Source organism: Bubalus bubalis, chromosome 8, assembly GCF_019923935.1.
Source record: "Bubalus bubalis isolate 160015118507 breed Murrah chromosome 8, NDDB_SH_1, whole genome shotgun sequence".
NCBI classification, from domain to species: Eukaryota; Metazoa; Chordata; class Mammalia; order Artiodactyla; family Bovidae; genus Bubalus; species Bubalus bubalis.
The window spans coordinates 108,869,757-108,890,737 of record NC_059164.1 but is presented as its reverse complement, the minus strand read 5'-3'; the positions used below and the strand labels follow the sequence as shown (position 1 = coordinate 108,890,737).

The 20,981-nt window shown below is 38.3% G+C and overlaps 1 long non-coding RNA gene across 2 annotated transcripts in view; it reads left to right on the top strand.

Moving 5' to 3' along the window:
* Positions 1–20,981, top strand: part of LOC123334913 — a 53,676-nt gene that overhangs the window by 22,954 nt on the left and 9,741 nt on the right. The window contains exons 3-5 of one of the 2 annotated variants that reach the window (XR_006553113.2): positions 8,743–8,836; positions 14,903–14,954; positions 17,228–17,260. This is a non-coding gene — a long non-coding RNA (uncharacterized LOC123334913). Of the gene's footprint in view, positions 1–8,742; positions 8,837–14,902; positions 14,955–17,227; positions 17,313–20,981 lie in introns of those variants that run through there. The other variant, XR_006553112.2, reaches the window with a different exon arrangement.

Genomic DNA, 20,981 nt, shown 5'->3' with positions numbered 1-20,981 from the left:
GGACCTGACTGAGCAACTAACACAAAGCTGTGTGGATGATTGTTTGTTAAATTTTATAGCATATTTTCTGAAATAATTAATGATAAATATATTTTAATAATAAACTCTATTCAATTCTCTAAATAGAGTTCCTTAAAAGCTACTTAAGATATGGTGTTTTAAGAAACTCCCAACTAGACAAAAGAATGCTAAAATGAACAGTTACAGTTTCCATATCATGGCCATTATATATTAGCAATTCAGAACTGTTAAGAATCACACAATGCAACAATAATACCAATGCTGAAGTTAATAAATCACTGGCCATTTATTGCATAATTTTAGTTTCAAAGAGCTTTATATTGCAATATCAGTTACTGTCATAATCTGGAGTGTGTTTTTGATGTACATAGAAAAATAACTTTGTTTTCCTTTCAGAAAATATTTAAAAAGTGTAACTGAGTACTAAATGTTACTGATTACTTTGCCATTGTATTATATGGTGGGGGTAATAAAAAGTAAAATTTAAGGCCTTCTAGGATGGATGAGTCTTTTAGTAAATATTCTCAGCTTTTAGTTATTTCCTAAAAGGATAACAAGGAACAAGAGTAAACCCAGCATGAGACAGTGCTCACAGAGACTGAACCCACTAGAATAGTTGTCTGCCAGAAGCCAAAATAATCCTCATTACCAGAAGATAATAGCATTAAGAGCTTCAGCATATATCTATAAATGTTAACATATATTGTCCTGACCAAGTATAAAAAGACATACAACAACATAAGACATGACATAAAACAAAGGACTCCACCAGAAAATTACTAGAGCTAATTAATGAATATAGTAAAGTTGCAGGATATAAAATCAACACACAGAAATCCCTTGCATTCCTATACACTAATAATGAGAAAATAGAGAAATTAAGAAAACAATTCATTCACCATTGCAACGAAAAGAATAAAATACTTAGGAATATACCTACCTAAAGAAACCAAAGACTTACATATAGAAAACTATAAAACTGAGAGAGTCAGTTCCTAGGCAGGTTGATAGGGAGTCTAGGGGTCCCCAAGGAGAGAAGGGTCTGGAATTCTCAAGGAGGAAGAAAGGACAATTTTTTTTTCTTTCTCCACATTCCTTAGGATTATATAACAATAATGTATCCTGCCTAAGGACAGTCTTTGGATTCAACCTTCTGTTATCTTAAAATGTTAATTATGGGAGTAGACTTGATCTTTACAAGGATGTATTTTGCCTGAGGACACTATTATCTTAAAATGTAAATTATGGGAGTAGGTCTGATGAGGTCTTTACAACTTCAAGATATTCTTTGGATTATATAACTTCATTGTTAACACTAGCAAGCGGGTACTCTTTCTGCCCCCTTCTGATGCCTATGTCAGAAGTTTTCTCTATCCCCTTTATACTTTAATAAAACTTTATTACACAAAAGCTCTGAGCGATCAAGCCTCGTCTCTGGCCCTGGATTGAATTCTTCTCCTCCGGGGGCCAAGAATCCCGGTGTATTCACGTGATTCAACAACAACCTTTCAAAACATTGGTGAAAGAAATCAAAGAGGACACTAATAGATGGAGAAATATACCATGTTCATGGATTGGAAGAATCAATATAGTGAAAATGAGTATACTACCCAAAGCAATCTATAGATTCAATGCAATCCCTATCAAGCTACCAACGGTATTTTTCACAGAGCTAGAACAAATAATTTCACAATTTGTATGGAAATACAAAAAACCTCCAATAGCCAAAACAACCTTGAGAAAAAGAATGGAACTGGAGGAGTCAACATGCCAGACTTCAGGCTTTACTACAAAGCCACAGTCATCAAGAAAGTATTGTACTGGTGCAAAGAGAGAAATATAGATCAATGGAACAAAATAGGAAGCCCAGAGATAAATCCACACACCTATGGACACCTTATCTTTGACAAAGGAGGCAAGAATATACAATGGAGAAAAGACAATCTGTTTAACAAGTGGCACTGGGAAAACTGGTCAACCACTTGTAAAAGAATAAAACTAGAATACTTTCTAACACCATACACAAAAATAAACTCAAAATGCATTAAAGATCTAAACGTAAGACCAGAAACTTTAAAACTCCTAGAAGAGAACATAGGCAAAACACTCTCTGACATACATCACAGCAGGATCCTCTATGACCCATCTCCCAGAATACTGGAAATAAAAGCAAAAATAAACAGATGGGACCTAATTAAAATTAAAAGCTTCTGCACAACAAAGGAAACTATAAGCAAGGTGAAAAGGCAGCCTTCAGAATGGGAGAAAATAATAGCAAATGAAGCAACTGACAAACAACGAATCTCAAAAATATACAAGCAACTCCTGCAGCTCAATTCAGAAAAATAAACGACCCAATCAAAAAATGGGCCAAAGAACTAAATAGACATTTCTCCAAAGAAGACATACAGATGGCTAACAAACCCATGAAAAGATGCTCAACATCACTCATTACCAGAAAAATGCAAATCAAAACCACAATGAGGTACCATTTTATGCCAGTCAGAATGGCTGCGATCCAAAAGACTACAAGCAATAAATGCTGGAGAGGGTGTGGAGAAAAGGGAACCCTCTTCCACTGTTGGTGGGAATGCAAACTAGTACAGCCACTATGGAGAACAGTGTGGAGATTGCTTAAAAAACTGGAAATAGAAATGCCTTATGACCCAGCAATCCCACTGCTGGGCATACACACTGAGGAAACCAGAATCGAAAGAGACATGTGTACCCCAATGTTCATCACAACACTGTTTATAATAGCCAGGACATGGAAACAACCTAGATGCCCATCAGCAGATGAATGGATAAGAAAGCTGTGGTACATATACACAATGGAGTATTACTCAGCCATTAAAAAAAATACATTTGAATCAGTTCTAATGAGGTGGATGAAACTGGAGCCTATTATACAGAGTGAAGTAAGCCAGAAAGAAATACACCAATACAGTATACTAATGCATATATATGGAATTTAGAAAGATGGTAAGGATAACCCTGTATGAGAGACAGCAAAAGAGACACAGATGTATAGAACAGTCTTTTGGACTCTGTGGGAGAGGGAGAGAGTGGGATGATTTGGGAGAATGGCATTGAAATATGTATAATATCATATATGAAACGAATTGACAGTCCAGGTTCGATGCAGGATACAGGATGCTCAGGGCTGGTGCACTGGGATGACCCAGAGGGATGGTATGGGGAAGGAGGAGGGAGGGAGGTTCAGGATGGGGAACACGTGTACACCCGTGGCAGAATTATGTTGATGTATGGCAAAACCAATACAATATTGTAAAGTAATTAGCCTCCAATTAAAATAAATAAATTTAAATTAAAAAAAGGAATACAAGAAAATTTTTAAAAAGACACACAGTAAATGCAAATAACTGAGTTCTCAGATACTATTTGTAAAATAGTCAGAAATAATATATTTAAGGACTTGAAAGACAAGATAGAGAAATTTGTCAGATAATTAGAAGCTGTATAAAGTTAATTTTAGCAATAATAAAATGCACTACTGGAATTAAGAAATTAAAGTAGAAATATAATGGTGGAAGTTACACACTCCAAGTCATTATTAGTGAACCAAAAGATATTTAATAGATCCGAGTAACATATGTAAATGGGACTTCCCAGGAGGCTCAGTGGTAAAGATTCTGCTTGGCAGTGAGGAGATGCAGGATACTTGGGTTAGGAAAATCCCCTGGAGAAGGGCATGGCAACCCACTCCAGTATTCTTGCCTGGAAAACTCCATGGACAGGGGAGCATGGTGGGCTGCACTCCACAGGGTGGCAAAGAGTTGGACACGACTGACAGACTGAGGACACATGCACAAGATATATAGGTAGGGTCTTCACATGAAGATTAAAAGGGAAAACTGTGAAAAAGACTGTAAGGGATGTAGGGGATATGGTGGAAAAGTCTAAGACAAGTGCAATTGCGGTCTCAAAGAAAAGAGGCAAAATATTTGAAGAGGACTTCCTAAAAGAGAGAACTGTCAAACCTCAAATTCAAGAACTACATATCTCAAAGAAACAGCAAATCCAAAGGGGGAAAAAGGTGTATTTTAAAATTACTAAAGACCAAAATTAAGGAGAAAACATAAAAAACTTCTAGGAACAAAACGTCATACCTTCAAATGAGCGACATTAATTTTATTCACTAAATTCTCAACCAAAAAAAAAAAAAAAAAATTGCAACCAGAGAGATAAGGACATGCTTTATTTAAACTGATTAAGTAGCTATCAATCAACAATTTTATAACCAGATCTCCCTGAAGAATAAAGGGAAAAAGCATGATTTTAGACAAAAAGAAGCTGAGTGTATCTGTCGCCAGCAGAAAAATACAGATGTTTTGCTAACATTTTTCTAGTCCAGCAGGGTGCATTATAAATATATTTAAATGGTGTTTCTCCATTGAGTTTAGTGAGTAAAGTGTTCTGAATAACTTGATTATCTGGATAACTGACAGGTAACTTGGTTTCAGTATTGCTAGTTACTAGTTATTCTTTTGTGATATACCTATTCAGCTCTGTGTTTAGCTGTTTAATGAACCTTGGGGAAAGGGTAAAACTTCAAGTTCTTTTGTTCTTTTGCTTTTGAAGCATATTTAATGAAAATGGTATGACTGTTACTTAGTAATTTGGGGAAATGTGTTTAGTTAGAGCATTTAACCAATTAAAACTACTCCTAAGTGAATCATATTCATTCATTCATTTTCATTGACTACCAGGTATGAGATGAACTGTTTTAGGTTACATGTGCTAATTAATTAACAGCAACTAATCCTTATCTTCATGCAGGAGACATACAAGCACAAAGAAACACTGTAAGTTAGTGCAGTAAGTGCTAAGAACACATGAAATAGGAAAAGGGATCAGGGGATGGCCTGGGTGTAGAGTTGGGATTATTCAGAAAATACCTTCCTGAGAGTGTGACATTTGTCAGACACTTAAAGGAAAAGAGAATGAATCTTGACAACAGTAGGGAGTGGAGTGCAGGAGAAACGGTTCCAGGTAGGGGCCTTGAGGCAATGATGTGCTTAACAAATTGTCTGGCTGAGGCCAGTGAGTGATGGGTTAGAAACTGAGTTTCGGGTAGTTGGAAGTGAGCATATGGTTGGTCATAAAAATAGGGTCTTGGCAGCCATTGTAAAGATTTAGTTCCTACATTGAGGAAAGTGGGAAACTACTACAAAGTTTTGAACAAAAGAGGGACAATCTGACTTGCATTTTAAAATGATCACCCTGTCTGCTGTGTTGAAAATAGACTGAAGGAGTGAGGACTAAGGGAAGAAGCAGTGACAGCAATTAAAAAACTATGGCCACGTTCCATGTGAGAGATGATGGTGTCTTCCAGGCAGACAGCACTGGAAGCTAAGTACTAGGATTTGCTGCTGTATTGGAATCAGGGATGTTTTACAAGGATTTTGGTCTGAGCAAATCTGGAAGAATGAAGATGCTGCCCACCAACTGAAGAGAGTGTTAGGAAAAGCAGGTGTGGGAGGCATTTTTAGTATGTTTTCATTGTTATTTCAAATGCAATGGAATCTTCTAATTTTGCTATGCAAAATTTTAAAAGGGCATTTTGGCAGTGACCATTTGGATTACTTAGAAGAAGTGACTTATGATTCTCATTCTTATCAATTATTTTAAACAAAATATAAGAGACAAGTAACCTCTTGGGCTTCAGTTTTTTAATCTGACATTAATACATGCTTCTATGACATAAGAAACATTAACACGACTTAGTGACTAAACCACCACCACATGGTCCATTTTCAAGAATAAATGGCTAACTTAAGAATTCAGTTCAGTTCAGTCTCTCAGTCGTGTCCAACTCTTTGTGACCCAAAGGACTGCACCAAGCCAGGCTTCCCTGTCCATTACCAACTCCTGGAGCCTACTCAAACTCCTGACTTAAGAATGAGGAACTACAAATAGCTAGCTTGAATAATAACTTGTTGCTACTTGTTGATGTGGCAACCAAAAGGGTTACCAAGCTGGAAAGTTCAGGCAGACAAAGGAAGGGGGGCTGCTTCTATTGGTGAATCAAAACATAAGAATGGGTGTAAGTGCACAGGAAAGGGAGAAACAAGATGAAAGGGAGGCCAGCCCAGAGGGAGGAAGAGAATAAGTTTATGCAATGTCTGCGAAGACTGGTCACCCCATAGTACTCAGCCAACGAGGAACTGGGGGAGGGACTTGAGTGCTAGGGAATAAAATGCTTGCTGTTAACAATGCTGGGTGTGGCTGCTCACCAAACATCTAATCTTGCAAGACAGTCCTTAAAGGCTGGGTCCTTGCTGTGCCTCGTATCTCCAACTCTATTCTGTGGGTATGGGTCAGTGGGTTTTATTTCTTACATGTGAGAATGCAGTGAAAAATGAGTATAAAGCATTTGGCACATATTAGATCTTCTTGGAGAAGGCAATGGCACCCCACTCCAGTACTCTTGCCTGGAAAATCCCATGGACAGAGGAGCCTGGTGGGCTGCAGTCCATGGGGTCGCTAAGAGTCGGACACAACTGAGCGACTTCACTTTCACTTTTCACTTTCATGCATTGGAGAAGGAAATGGCAACCCACTCCAGTGTTCTTGCCTGGAGAATCCCAGGGATGGGGGAGCCTGGTGGGCTGCCATCTATGGGGTCGCACAGAGTTGGACACTACTGAAGTGACTTAGCAGCAGCAGCAGATCTTCTCAGATCCCTTTCTTTTATAGATCTGTAGCACGTAATGTCATTACTTTTGTGGTCTATATAACCCAGTTCATCATGAAAGATGCCCTGGAGAAAGACTGAAATCTTTCAAGACAATGTTTCTTGTTTACAAAGGGCCAAAACTGACACATACACACACACACACACAAAATTACAAAGAAAAAAAGAAGAAATGGTGTACAGATATTGTTAAAATTCTGTAAGATGTTCCAAACCCAGGTGTTGTTACTATGAATTACAGGGAGATATGCTTCCATAAACTGGTAAAAATTATGAAAGCATATCTCCTTGCAATTCAGAAATGTAATGCTATCTGGAACTTATGCAATTGACTTAAAATATACTGCATTAAAAACAGAGGCATAAAATTCAGAATACAAATTTTAACAGTGATGATAAACTGTCAGTGCAGATCGAATTTTTCTTTAATCTTTCTGCACTTTAAGTTGTTTTCCACAATGAGCATTTTTTACTTTAATAACCAGAGAAAATAAAAAAAAGGAAATCCTGCTAACCAAATATTATAATGAACTCTCTAGCCTTTTATTAACTGAAGTTTTTTAACAAATCATAGCACAATTATGTGGGCATACTCCACAGGTAATCACCAAATTCTTTTGGAATTTTTAACTGTTTCTCAGCTGTTCATGTATCCTTTGATCAAGGTCTTTTTTTGTACTGACTCTGAATGGACCTCTTTGACTGCTACTTCTTTTAGAATACTTAGAAGCCCTTTTTCCCCTTAAGATGCTTTTCATCTTCCTCACTCATTCTCTTTCAGAGCTATTATTCTCTTATATGACTTTCACAGCATATTGAACCTGGTCTTTAGTCCATCTTCCTGCACCCCCCCCCTCTTTAATTTTAGTGCCAGTAGTCCTCTCTGCCATCATTCTGTCCTGCTTTTCTATCTACACATGATAACATTTACCTAGGCTAAATGGTTCCCTGAATTCTAAACACAGTCTGCACAGCCTGCTAAATAAAACAAACTTTAATAAAGCATTTTCTTGCTAGTTCTACACCCAGTCTTTAACATTGGTTAGCCCAACAAATATAGTGAGCAAAACAAACTCTTCCTAGAGGGTGATCGCTCAGGTCGGATGGTATTAAACGGACATGCAAAAATGTTAGAGTCATATTACTGTTTGCAGTATTTCTCTGAGTACACATTTAGAAACATGGACACATTTTTTGTCCATAAAATATGTGAACGTATCACAAAATCTTAGTATTGGAAGGAGCCCTAAGGATCACCTTGTTGATTATTCAGCTGATGTTGGATCACTTCTGTACTTTCCTCGCCAAGCCAATGTTATCCCAAGCCGGGGAAGCTCAAGGAAATGCCCAGCAGGAGAGACTGTTGCCTAGTTGAACTGTTAGGTAGCTCTTTTACTATGTTATGTTGAAACCTGTCTCCCTACAGATATTAGCTGTTTTTTCCCAGTTTTTCCTGAATTTGCAGGTAGCAAGTTTCACTCCTTTTTTGCACAATGTGTGTTAGTTGCTCAGTCATGCTCAACTCTTTGTGATCCCTTGGACTGTAGCCCAATAGGCTCCTCCGTCCATGGAATTCTCCAGAATATTAGAGACGGTTGCCATTTCCTTCTCCAGGGGATCTTCCCAACCCAGGGATTGAACCCCAGATCTTCTGCATTGCAGGCAGATTCTTTACTGACTGAGCCACCAGGGAAGCCTTCCATATCTGCTCCTATTCTACCTTTGTCTGCATCATTAAAATCAGCGATAAAAAAAATAATCTCTATTTAAGACCCACAAATACCTCATACCCTGTTGTAACTTTGAGTTTACAGCAAGCACAAATAGAAATTCAAACTAAGAGACTTGACCCTCTCTGTTGAAAATAAAAGAAGACTTCCCTCCCTTCCTTTTCCTTAGAGCATTCACTTTAGAAAACGTGTGAGTATTTTCTTTGCCTCTTTGAAATGTATGTGAACCTTTTTAAAGACTAAATTATATCCACAGGATTTTTTTTCCCTCAGGACCTGGGAGCCATCCGTTTGAAATATAATAATCAAGAAGCAAGAAGCCCAGGCCTTCTAGTTTCTTGGCTTGAGAGGAGCCAGACTTCAGCAGGTATATGACTCCAAATTGTAAACCCCCTCAAGGCATAAAGATAGGAGACATTTATTTTTTCGTTTAAAGACAGTTAACGAAGAATGGTCATTACCCCAATTCCAAAATAAATTTAGTTTGAACTCTGCGTGACTACGCTGTGAAGTTCTCTTACTTGAAGACTACTTATTATTTATCCTGAGAACATGTGTTTTATAGGCTTTGTCTGCTTGGCTATAAAATAGGGTGGGATTTCTCTCCTTTGCAATCCCTTTAGTGGACTGTTTGTCCTGTGCATTCCATTCTGGTTTAATGCTTATTCAATGACAAAAGGGATTTCTTTCTCTTCCGCTTTTGGGAAAATTTTACTTTCAAATATACTAATGTTTTAATATAGTTGCCCATCACTGCCACATGGATTCTCATATAAGTATTTATTTAACTGAATGGGTATAGAAAGTATTTATAAATGCGATCACATAATCAGAGCCCATTACTTGCGATGCGAGGCATAGGGAAGGGAAGTTTTCAGGTTACTTTTATTTTGTTTTTTATTTAAGCAGAGTTAATTTACAATGTTGTCTTTATTTCTGATGTACAGCAAAGTGATTCTGTTATACATATATACACACTCTTTTTTTAAATATTCTTTTTTCCTTATGGTTTGTCATAGGATCTGGAATATAGTTCTCTGTGCCATACATTATGACTCTGTTGTTTATCCATTTTATATGTAATAGCTTACATCAGATTACTTTCAAAATTTGCTTTTAAAAGCAACTTGATGGCATATACTGAGAGTATTTAAGAAATAGCTGATGCTATTACAGAGCCATTAGTTATCATCTCTGCCAATTCACTGAAGATAAAAAACAATCTGAAAGTTACAGATAAAATATATATGTGTCTGTACGTGTGTATAATATATCTCAAAATAGCTTTAAAATGAGTTTGGAAATTATATGCTGATGACACTAATGTTAAATTTCATGAGATTCTCTAATAAAACAACAGACCATCATTTTATTTACCAAAAACTTGAAAAGAACATGCTTTGAAGAAAACTATATCAGGCCAATAGTGTACATAATAGAATACAAATGCACAGGGAAAGGGAATAAGTGATATACAATGGAGTTTGCATATCAACTTTTATATTTTTTCAACATAGTTGAGAACAGACTAAGATGGATGGTTTTTGCTAAGTGAACATCCATCCAATAAGCAGAATGTTTTGATGTCACAAAATAGCATTTAGCATTTCAGTCAATGACTTGCAAGTCTGAATGGGATGTTTGCTCATTAACTCTGCACAGAAATCAAGTGTGGAATGATAGAACTCATTCACTCATTTATCCATCTGATAACTCCTGTGCTCTATGGCAGGCACAGAAATAGATACCAGGAATTCCCCGAGAGATAACGTTTCAGTTATTAAAAATATGAGATTATCAGGGAAATATAATCAAATAGAATTTTAATTACAATTATTATCTGTGATAAAGAAGAAAAATGAGTTCTTTGGGGAGGGCTTATAAAGGGGAGGGTACCCTGTGGGGATGGAGGAGAGAATCCCTTAGAAAGTACCATGTGAGGTTCTGTTTGGAGGATAATAGAGGTGGGCAGTGGTGTTGGAGAAGACTCTTGAGAGTCCCTTGGACAGCAAGGAGATCCAACCAGTCCATTCTAAAGGAAATCAGTCCTGAATATTCATTGGAAGGACTGATGCTGAAGCTGAAACTCCAATATTTGGCCACCTGGTGTGAAGAGCCGACTCATTGGGAAAGACTCTGATGCTGGAAAAGATTGAAGGCAGGAGAAGGGGACGACAGAGGATGAGATGGTTGGATGGCATCACCGACTCAATGGACATGAATCTGAGTAAACTCCAGGAGTTGGTGATGGACAGGGAGGCCTGGCGTGCTGTGATTCATGGGGTCGCAAAGAGTCGGACATGAATAAGCGACTGAACTGAAGATACATTAGGTTGAAACAGCAGTGAATGTCAAGGGCCTGAAGCAGGAATGAGATGGGTGCATTTGAAACCTTAATGTGACAGGAGGCTCAGAGTGAAGTGTACCCCCTTTGTCAAAATGGATAAATGGATGGCCTTGTTTAGCCTTTAAATTTAAGGCTTAAAAATTGGCTTTAGTCAAGGTTCCTGTTTTTTGATATAGCCAATTTTGGGGCTCTTATACAATTCCAGAATTTTATATATTTATTCTTTTCACATTATTCCATAATTGCTTATCCTATTTTTTGTAATGAATGACGATTGAAAATAAAGTTTCATGGCTCTTGGCAACATGTATTGACACGAGGAGGAACTATTGTTTTGGACATTTGAATTTGTAGTCTCTGTGTGCCATCCAAATGTAGGTATCCTGTGAAGAGTTGGCTACATGGGCTTGAATCCAGGAGAGGGATCCAGGTGGAGAGACGTTTGAGGGACATTCATCTATAATCATATTTTAAATCACTTAAACAGATAGGTTGCTTCAGGAAGAAAAGAAAAAGTGGAGAAATTAGAAAATCTGAAGGTTTTGAACCGGAAGAGGGTGAAGAATGGAGTAAAACCAGACCAGTGTTTAGGGAGAGAGTATATCATCCAAAGGAGAGAGGGAGTAGGAACAAAAGGGGGAGAAAAACATCATACTTTATGGAGATGTGAGCATGTTTCAAGAAAAAGGAGATAGTTAACATGGTTAAGACAAATACAAGCTCCAGGAAAAGGAGGATTGACAGGCTCCATTGGCTTTCATGTCCTGGAGCTCAGGGTAGAGGCAACATTTGGATCAGTGTACTAAGGAGTAAGTGGAATGGATAGGAGAAGGTACAGTATTTATGTACAAATGCCTTTTGCTTTTCTTCAGAATTTCTCTGTACAAAGAACGAAAGATTTGAGGGTGAATGAATGATGGTGATGTGAAGAAACTGAATCAGTGGAAAAGGAAAGTTTGAAGAAAAATTTAAAAAGCCTGCTTTCAATGGTAAAGGGAGATTTCTTCCCCTGGAAAAAGAAAGATCAAGGAGATAGTGAGGGCAAGCAAGTGTGTCATGGGTCACGGAGGGACATCTGCTGAAGGCTTCAATTTGCTCTGGGTTTCAATCACTAGCTAGAATAAAGGACCATGACATTTCAGAAGTTTCAGGTACTACAAAATCTGATTGGATTTGCAGTCTATAGAGTGTCTATGCTTTTCTCATTTGTGCAAGGCAGTGTCTTTTTATAGTTTCTTAACTAGGTCAAAGCTAAATGGTTCAATTCTCAGCCACTCTAGTTTTTCTTGTTGAGGGGACAGAGCTCTCTGTGGTCTTAGTAATTTCCCTGTTTTGTGTATTCTTTGTTTTCTCATTGACCCCTTTTTAAACAAGGCTCTAATAGAGTAGTCGATATAAATTAATGTCCACATAGACTACATCTACCTGAGAAAAGTGCTAACACACCTGGTCTAAACTTTGTCCTATAGAGACACCTAGGATTTCACAGAAGCTCAGTATGGATCCTCCCTGACTTGTGATGGGGGTTATGTCCCATAAACTCGTCTGACATTGAAAATATTGTAAGTTGAAATGCATTTAATATGCCTGACCTACCACACATTGGGTTTCCCGGTGGCTCAGTGGTAAAGAATCCACCTGCCCATGCAGGAGACTCAAGTTCAATCCCTGGATCAGGATGATCCCCTGGACAAAGAAATGGCAATCCACTCCAGTATCCTTGCCTGGAAAAATCCCAGGGGCAGAGGAGCCTGGTGGGCTACAGTCTAGGAGATTGCAAAGAGCTGGACACAACTTAGCACCTAAACAACAACCTCACCTCACAGCCTAGCTCAGCAAGAGCTCAGAACACTTACACTGGTCTATAGTTGGCCAAAATCACTGAATCCAGAGCCTATTTTATTACGAAGTGTTAAGTGTTTCACATAATGTATTCAATGCTCTACTAAAAGTAAACAACTGCGTGGTGGTCTGGGTACAGAATAGTTGTAAGTGTCTCATTGGTTTATGCTCTTGATCTTGAGACTGCCTGAGAGCATCATAAGAGTATGTCTCATACTCTAGCCTGCTCACCTTGGAAGAAGTCAAAATTTGCAGTATGTTTTCTACTGAATGTGGTTGCTTCTGCAACGTTGTAAAGTCAAAGTTTTAAGTTAGACTGTGCTGTTCTCCTTCCCAGGGGAATCTAAAGTGTGCCAGTAATACAAGGGTGATTATGAGATGTTTTCCACACCATTAGAAGTTTTGCTTGGTAATACTGTGACCTAGAATTTCTTAAACTAGATTTCCATGAACTGTGGATGGATGTTATGGGTTCACAGAACCCCAAAATTTCATGAAAATTGCTTGTTCATTGACTTATTTTAGGAAATGGTACAGAGGCTGTTATATTATCAAACAGTAATGATCCTCAATTTGCAAAAGACTATATACTATATTTTTCTGATTATTTTTGTAAGGAGCCTAAAAATGACAGGTAATATAAAATTACTCTTGGAATTTAACATTTTTCTCAGGGATAAATCACTTATGAAAAATTAATTTATCTAGAATCTGCATGGATCTAATTCAGATTTTCATCAAAAGTTCTTTCCTTTCTGATTGTATGACAAATTCATACTACTAGTATAATTTTTATTGCATTAAAGAAAATAGTTATTCAACAAATGTTTAGAAACCATTTCCTCAGCTAGGAATTATGTCTTGGAGACATAACAATGGATACGGTTATTTGAAATTCATTTTTATGTTCTCAGAAGATTAAAAAAGACTCTGTTTAAAATGTGCCATTTATTTATCCAGGCCTCTGCAGGTGTCTGAGAGAGCTGTAATTATTGTAGTAAATTGAATTATTAAAATCATAGCCATAATTTTCCCTCCGAATGCAGGGCATGTAATATAAGCTAGTGTAAATAGCTTATTATGTCAATTCCAAATAATATTTTAGTCCTCAAAAGAGGTGAAAAGATTAACTTTAAAATCTTGAGTGAATTTTCAACTAGATTAAGGAACACAAAGTTTCTATCCAATATGAATATTTAAAAAATAAATATTTATGTTTATATACAAAGAAACTGCTCACTACTTTCTTAGCATATTGTTTCAGTGGGATCATTATAAATGCTCAGGTTAACGCTGGATTTTTAGCAATTTTGAGAAAGTTTTTCCTGAATCATTTCTTATGTTAAATGCTATAGCAGCAGTATATGAACAATGCAGAACTAAGCGATGTAACTGAAAGCTATAATTGACCACATCTCATTCAGATAATCTCAAGTCCTTATGCCTTAGTCATCAAGGAGAGAGGTCTTGGACCATTACATAGGAAGCAGGAATTCTAAGAGGATAAAAGAAATGTTTTTCTAGAACTTGATAGCATGAAGTGCATTTTTATGCTTCTTCCTTGTTCTTTCTCGAATGTTGAAGGCAGTAGTGATGGTAAGATGTTTTAGTTTGAGATTTATTTGTGGAGACTATCTTAATTTCTCTGTACCTTGGAGAAACCAGAAGACCAAAAGAGTAACTAGGAAAATAAAGTAAAGGAAAGTGACTTAAGTCAACGTGGTCAGTTAGACTATTCTTCAGAAAGACCATGCATACTCATTGTTGCCATGGAAACACACTTTCTTGCTCTGTTCATGTCTAATGTGGATATGCTGCTTGCTTTGGCTAGTGGAATATTAGCAGACATGACTCAGCAAAGGCTTGAAATTTGTCTACACTTTGGGGATTGTTTTCTGGCATCTCTGCTATTGCTAAGAGAATAATTTTCTTTTTGCTAACGTACTTTTGTCAGAAAGAGGAGAGAAACATGGAGTGTAGCCAGACCACCCAGCCAAATCTAGCCTAGACCAGACAAACCTCAGTTGACTTCAATTTATTGACTTAAATAAATGTGTATTATTATATACTGCTAAGGTTTTTGTGGTTGTTTGTTATGTATCAGTATTGTTGTTGTTCAGTATTAAGATATACCTAATCAATAAATACAATAATCTAGCTTACTTATGTAGAAAACTTGAAAGAATGAAACTCAGGAAATGCAAGAAAAGCCAATTGTTTACTGTTTTTGTTTTTCTAAAAAAGCAAGAAGATTCCTTGGGACCCAATAGTGAGACCCAGTTGCCTCGTTGCACAGGTAGGAGATAAGAAAACAAATTTCCAAATATTAAAGGAAATAGTAAACTTGGGGATTGGAATGACATGTACATTCCCAGGATTCTTGTTTCAAGACTGATTAATAAGTCTAACATGGAGCACAGAGATCGGATTTTAACCATAAGCCCAAGTCAAAATGAGGCAGGTTGCCCCAAAATAACTAAAGAACACAAATGTCAAGACTGAAGTTCTAAGTTCTTCTAGTAAACATGTGACTTTCCTTGCAATACTCCCTCAGGAACTTGGTAAAAACAAGATGCTCTGGGTTTCAGGTATCCATGATTCTGGTTCCAGTCACGTTTCTTATGGTGGACAAGCAACCACTCTGGGAAGATCTGAGATCTCATGTGATATCATAAAAGGGAATTATAAGAAATCATTTATATCCTCAATAAAGTGAATATTCAGTGGGTAGGATAAGAGCATAACCTTTGGAAGGAAAGGACAATAATGTAGTAATTCAGATAGAGGAAAAATCAATGTTCACTGTTATTGAATAACAGTTATTCTCTTAGCGCAATTCTCTCTTAGCACCAATATTTTAATAACACATTTTAGTAACAGTAAAATAGTGGCAAACACATAATGCACTTTTAGTTTATATGTGTGATATCTTTTAATCCTTTCCACCCCACAAAAATGAGCTAAATCCCTGGGTGGGAAGATCCCCTGGAGTAGGAAATGACAACCAGATTCCAGTTTCCAGCACCTGTGCCTGGAAAAATCCCATGGACAGAGGAGCCTGGTGGATTATAGTCCATGGGGTTGCAAAGATTTGGACATGACTGAGAGCACACACACACACAGTCCAGCAACAACAAAATCCTTCACAGTACATTCCAATTTTACTTGGATTTTCTATAAGAGGGGGCTGAGAACACAGCTGTGCAACTCACCCATGTTCAAGGAGATAAAGTGAAGTAAAAGCTGGTATTTGAGCGTTTGGTCCACCTCTACCACCCTTGGTCCTATTCACAGCACTATAGCGTCCCTAATCTATATGGGGTTGCAAAGAGTTGGACACAACTGAGCGACTGAACTGAACTGAATCTATAAGGAAAAAAAATCTCAGGTCAAAGCCAGTTCACTTTCTACCTTCACTGGAAACATGATGCCTCGAAGGAACTAGAAAGTATCCCTATGTGAATACTGAAAAAATGAATACAACTCCCCACAGATACAGACTACAACTCGTAAGAGCCCTGTCTGTCTCAGAGACTGTACTATATATTTAGTTGTTAAGCTACAGGTAAGCCTTTTGACATATAGTTTAAATATAATGGGTAATTGCTTATTTGCAAGGCTAAGCCCCTCAAAACACGGATTTTTTTCCCATGTTTATTAGAAGGCTTATTCAGTTCAGTTCAGTTGCCCAGTCGTGTCCGACTCTTTGCAACCCCATGAATCACAGCACGCCAGGCCTCCCTGTCCATCACCAACACCCAGAGTTCACTCAAACTCATGTCCATCAAGTCGGTGATGCCATCCAGCCATCTCATCCTCTGTCGTCCCCTTTTCCTCCTGCACCCAATCCCTCCCAGCATCAGAGTCTTTTCTAATGAGTCAACTCTTCGCATGAGGTGGCCAAAGTACTGGAGTTTCAGCTTTAGCATCATTCCTTCCAAAGAACACCCAGGGCTGATCTCCTTTAGAATGAATCTCTTTGCAGTGCAAGGGACTCTCAAGAGTCTTCTCCAACACCACAGTTCAAAAGCATCAATTCTTCGGTGCTCAGCTTTCTTCACAGTCCAACTCTCACATCCATACATGACCACAGGAAAAACCATAGCCTTGACTAGACGGACCTTTGTTGGCAAAGTAATGTCTCTGCTTTTCAATATGCTATCTAGGTTGGTCATAACTTTTCTTCCAAGGAGTAAGCGTCTTTTAATTTAGACAGCCATGATTCATATTTTAAACCTCTCCACTGAAACAACTCAAGGATGATTTGCTTTTTTATGCCCCTTGTGGCGAAGTGGTGAACTGCCAGGCTGAGCATGGCTGGTGGCTCCATCACAGCAGATCCATCTGGCCAAATCCTAGTGGACCGATCAAAAATGATTCTGTCAGAGACGATTTTATGCGGTGAAACTCTCGTAAATTTCATAGAACAAAGACAATTTACAACCCAACAAGAGAGACACCAGATATATGTGCTGAAAGAGAAATTTGAAAAGGAAAGTTGTAGCAAAAGCAAGCAGGTGACAGTGATGGATATTTTTCTAAAGAATTGCTGTCTCCGCTCTCTTTCAGTGTCTGCAGACTTGATTTCTGCAAGTCCTGTTGGTAAGCAGTTTTTTCACCTGGGTCTTTAAAAGATCAACTCAGGTATCCGGGTAAATAAGAACATTTCTGACAGACTTGATTATTGTATGCTGCTTTGTAAACTATTTTGAAGGAAAAAATGTGTTGCAAATTCTAAAGTTTGGTTGGTTAATTTCTCAAGTCACTAAATATTTTGATTTTGCACTAGTTCTAGTTTTCATTAGGAGAACTATTCAAAAGTGTTTGAGGTGTCTGTTGTAGTCGTTTTGTTTGCTAACTTGTGTGCGATCCATTGCGATGCCATGGTCTATAACCCACCAGGCTCCTCTGTCCATAGGATTTCCCAGGCGAGAAAACTAGAGCAGTTGCCTTCCCCGGGGGATCCTCCCAACCCAGGGATCAAAACCACGTTTCCTGCACTGGCAGGTGGATTCTATACCACTGAGCCACCACGGGAACCTGTGTTTGATATATGGGTATCTCTCAAAAACATGGTGTATCTTTAGTGCATTCTTAGAATATAAAGTTGTTTTAAGACATAAACTGTCTACAAATGCTTTTATTTTGAACTATATTTTAATTCAAGTTTCCTTCTGGGCTAAATCTATTTTCCCAATCTTTTTACTATTTAGAATTAAGAACCTAAACTCAGGAGTGTGTTGGTAAATGTTTAAAAACTGGCTCTATGGGGATGCTGGTTTCTGGTGCCTACCAGTTTCTGTGGTGTAAATACTCCCACCATGGTTGACTGCAAGCTACTGATGTGCTGCCAGCTGGCTTGCAGAATTCTTGGATATCTAACAATTAGTCCTCCAGAGCAGATGCCAGTTGGTTCCAGCATCTCACTGGGAAACTCCAAAAATGTTGATTTTTAGCAGTTTTTTTTTTTCCCTCAGATTTACATGTAAAGAAAAATTAATGGGAATAACATTCGTTTTCAAATGCTCATGTTCTCTTTGACCATTTGTATTGTCAGTGGATAAACTGAGTTTATATTAAGACAGTCTAGTACAGTTCAGTTCAGTTCACTCACTCAGTAGTGTACGACTCTTTGCAACCCCATGGACTGCAGCACGCCAGGCCTCCCTGTCCATCACCAACTCCCAGATTTGCTCAAAATCATGTCCATTGAGTCAGTGATGCCATCCAACCATCTTATCCTCTGTCATCCCCTTCTCCTCCCGCCTTCAATCCTTCCCAGCATCAGGATATTTTCAAATGAGTCAGTTCTTCCCATCAGTTCAGTCAGTCAGTTCAGTCGCTCAATCGTGTCCAACTCTTTGCAACCTCATGAATCACAGCATGCCAGGCCTCCCTGTCCATCACCAACTCCCGGAGTTCACTCAGACTCACGTCCATCGAGTCAGTGATGCCATTCAGCCATCTCATCCTCTGTCATCCCCTTCTCCTCTTGCACCCAATCCCTCCCAGCATCAGAGTCTTTTCCAATGAGTCAACTCTTCACATGAGGTGGCCAAAGTACTGGAGTTTCAGCTTTAGCATCATTCCTTCCAAAGAACACCCAGGGCTGATCTCCTTCAGAATGGACTGGTTGGATCTCCTTGCAGTCAAAGGGACTCTCAAGAGTCTTCTCCAACACCACAGTTCAAAAGCATCAATTCTTCAGTGCTCAGCCTTCTTCACAGTCCAACTCTCACATCCATACATGACCACAGGAAAAACCATAGCCTTGACTAGACGGACCTTTGTTGACAAAGTAATGTCTCTGCTTTTGAATATGCTGTCTATGTTGGACATAACTTTCCCTCCAAGGAGTAAGCGTCTTTTAATTTCATGGCTGCAGTCACCATCTGCAATGATATTGGAGCCCCAAAAAATAAAGTCTGACACTGTTTCCATTGTTTCCCATCTATTTCCCATGAAGTGATGGGACCAGATGCCATGGTCTTCATTTTCTGAATGTTGAGCTTTAAGCCAACTTTTTCACTGTCCACTTTCACTTTCATCAAGAGGCTTTTTAGTTCATCTTCACTTTCTGCCATAAGGGTGGTGTCATCTGCGTATCTGAGGTTATTGATATTTCTCCCAGCAATCTTGATTCCAGCTTGTGTTTCTTCCAGTCCAGCGTTTCTCATGATGTACTCTGCATAGAAGTTAAATAAGCAGGGTGACAATATACAGCCTTGACGGACTCCTTTTCCTATTTGGAACCAGTCTGTTTTTCCATGTCCAGTTCTAATTGTTGCTTCCTGACCTGCATATAGGTTTCTCAGGAGGCAGGTCAGGTGGTCTGGTATTCCCATTTCTTTCAGAATTTTCCACAGTTTATTGTGATCCACACAGTCAAAGACTTTGGCATAGTCAATAAAGCAGAAATAGATGTTTTTCTGGAATTCTCTTGCTTTTTCTATGATCCAGTGGATGTTGGCAATTTGATCTCTGTTTCCTCTGCCTTTTCTACAACCAGCTTGAACGTCAGGAAGTTTACAGTTCACATATTGCTGAAGCCTGGCTTGGAGAATTTTGAGCATTACTTTACTAGCGTGTGAGATGAGTGCAATTGTGCGGTAGTTTGAGCATTCTTTGGCATTGCCTTTCTTTGGGATTGGAATGAAAACTGACCTTTTCCAGTCCTGTGGCCACTGCTGAGTATTCCAAATGTGCTGGCATATTGAGTGCAGCACTTTCCCATCAGGTGGCCAAAATTTTAGAGCTTTATCTTCAGCATCAGTCCTTCCAGTGAATATTCAGGACTGATCTCCTTTAGGATGGACTGGTTGGATCTCCTTACAGTCCAAGGGATGGTCAAAAGTCTTCTCCAACACCACAGTTCAAAAGCATCAATTCTTCGGTGCTCAGCTTTATTTATAGTCCAACTCTCACAACCATAAATGACTCCTGGAAAAACCAGAGCTTTAAGTAGATAGACCTTTGTTGGCAAACTAATGTCTCTGCTTTTTAATATGCTGTCTAGGTTGGTCATAACTTTTCTTCCAAGGAGCAAGCGTCTTTTAATTTCATGGCTGCAGTCACCATCTCCAGTGATTTTGGAGCCCAAGAAAATAAAGTCTGCCACTGTTTCCATTGTTTCCCCACCTATTGCCATGAAGTTATGGGGCCAGATGCCATGATCTTAGTTTTCTGAATGTTGAGTTTTAAGCCAACTTTTTCACTCTCCTCTTTCACTTTCATCAAGAGGCTCTTTAGTTCTTCTCTTTCTGCCGTAAGTAAGAAGGTCTAGTACAGGAATGGATATTTTGATACAAAGGATCCGTGGAAAGATTTTTCTTTTATTAAAAGTCACTATAAATCTAACAGTAAGGACAATAGATCAATGATAATCTATAGGTGAGAAATTATTTAGTTATTGGGTAGAAATGTCTAATTTGTGATGAATGTACATTGTTTATTTAGGTTGTTACCATTTGTGTTAATGAAAGTAATGAGTCAATAAATACTCTGAAGAAACTTACTGATAAAATACTTGATGATATCAGATTGTCATGAGATGTGCTAATGCTAGCATATCTCAAGAGATACGGTAGATTACCTTCCAGACCATTGGAGTAAAGCAAATCACGTGAATTTATTGGTTTCCCAGTGCATATAAAACTTAGTTTTGCACTATATTGCAGTCTAATCAGGGTGCAATAGCATTATGCCTAAAAACCAATGTTTAGCTAAAAAAAAAAATACTTTATTGCTGAAAAATGCTTACCATCACTTGAGCCACGAATGAGTCATAGTCTTGTTGCTGGTGGAGGATCCTGCCTCAGTGTTG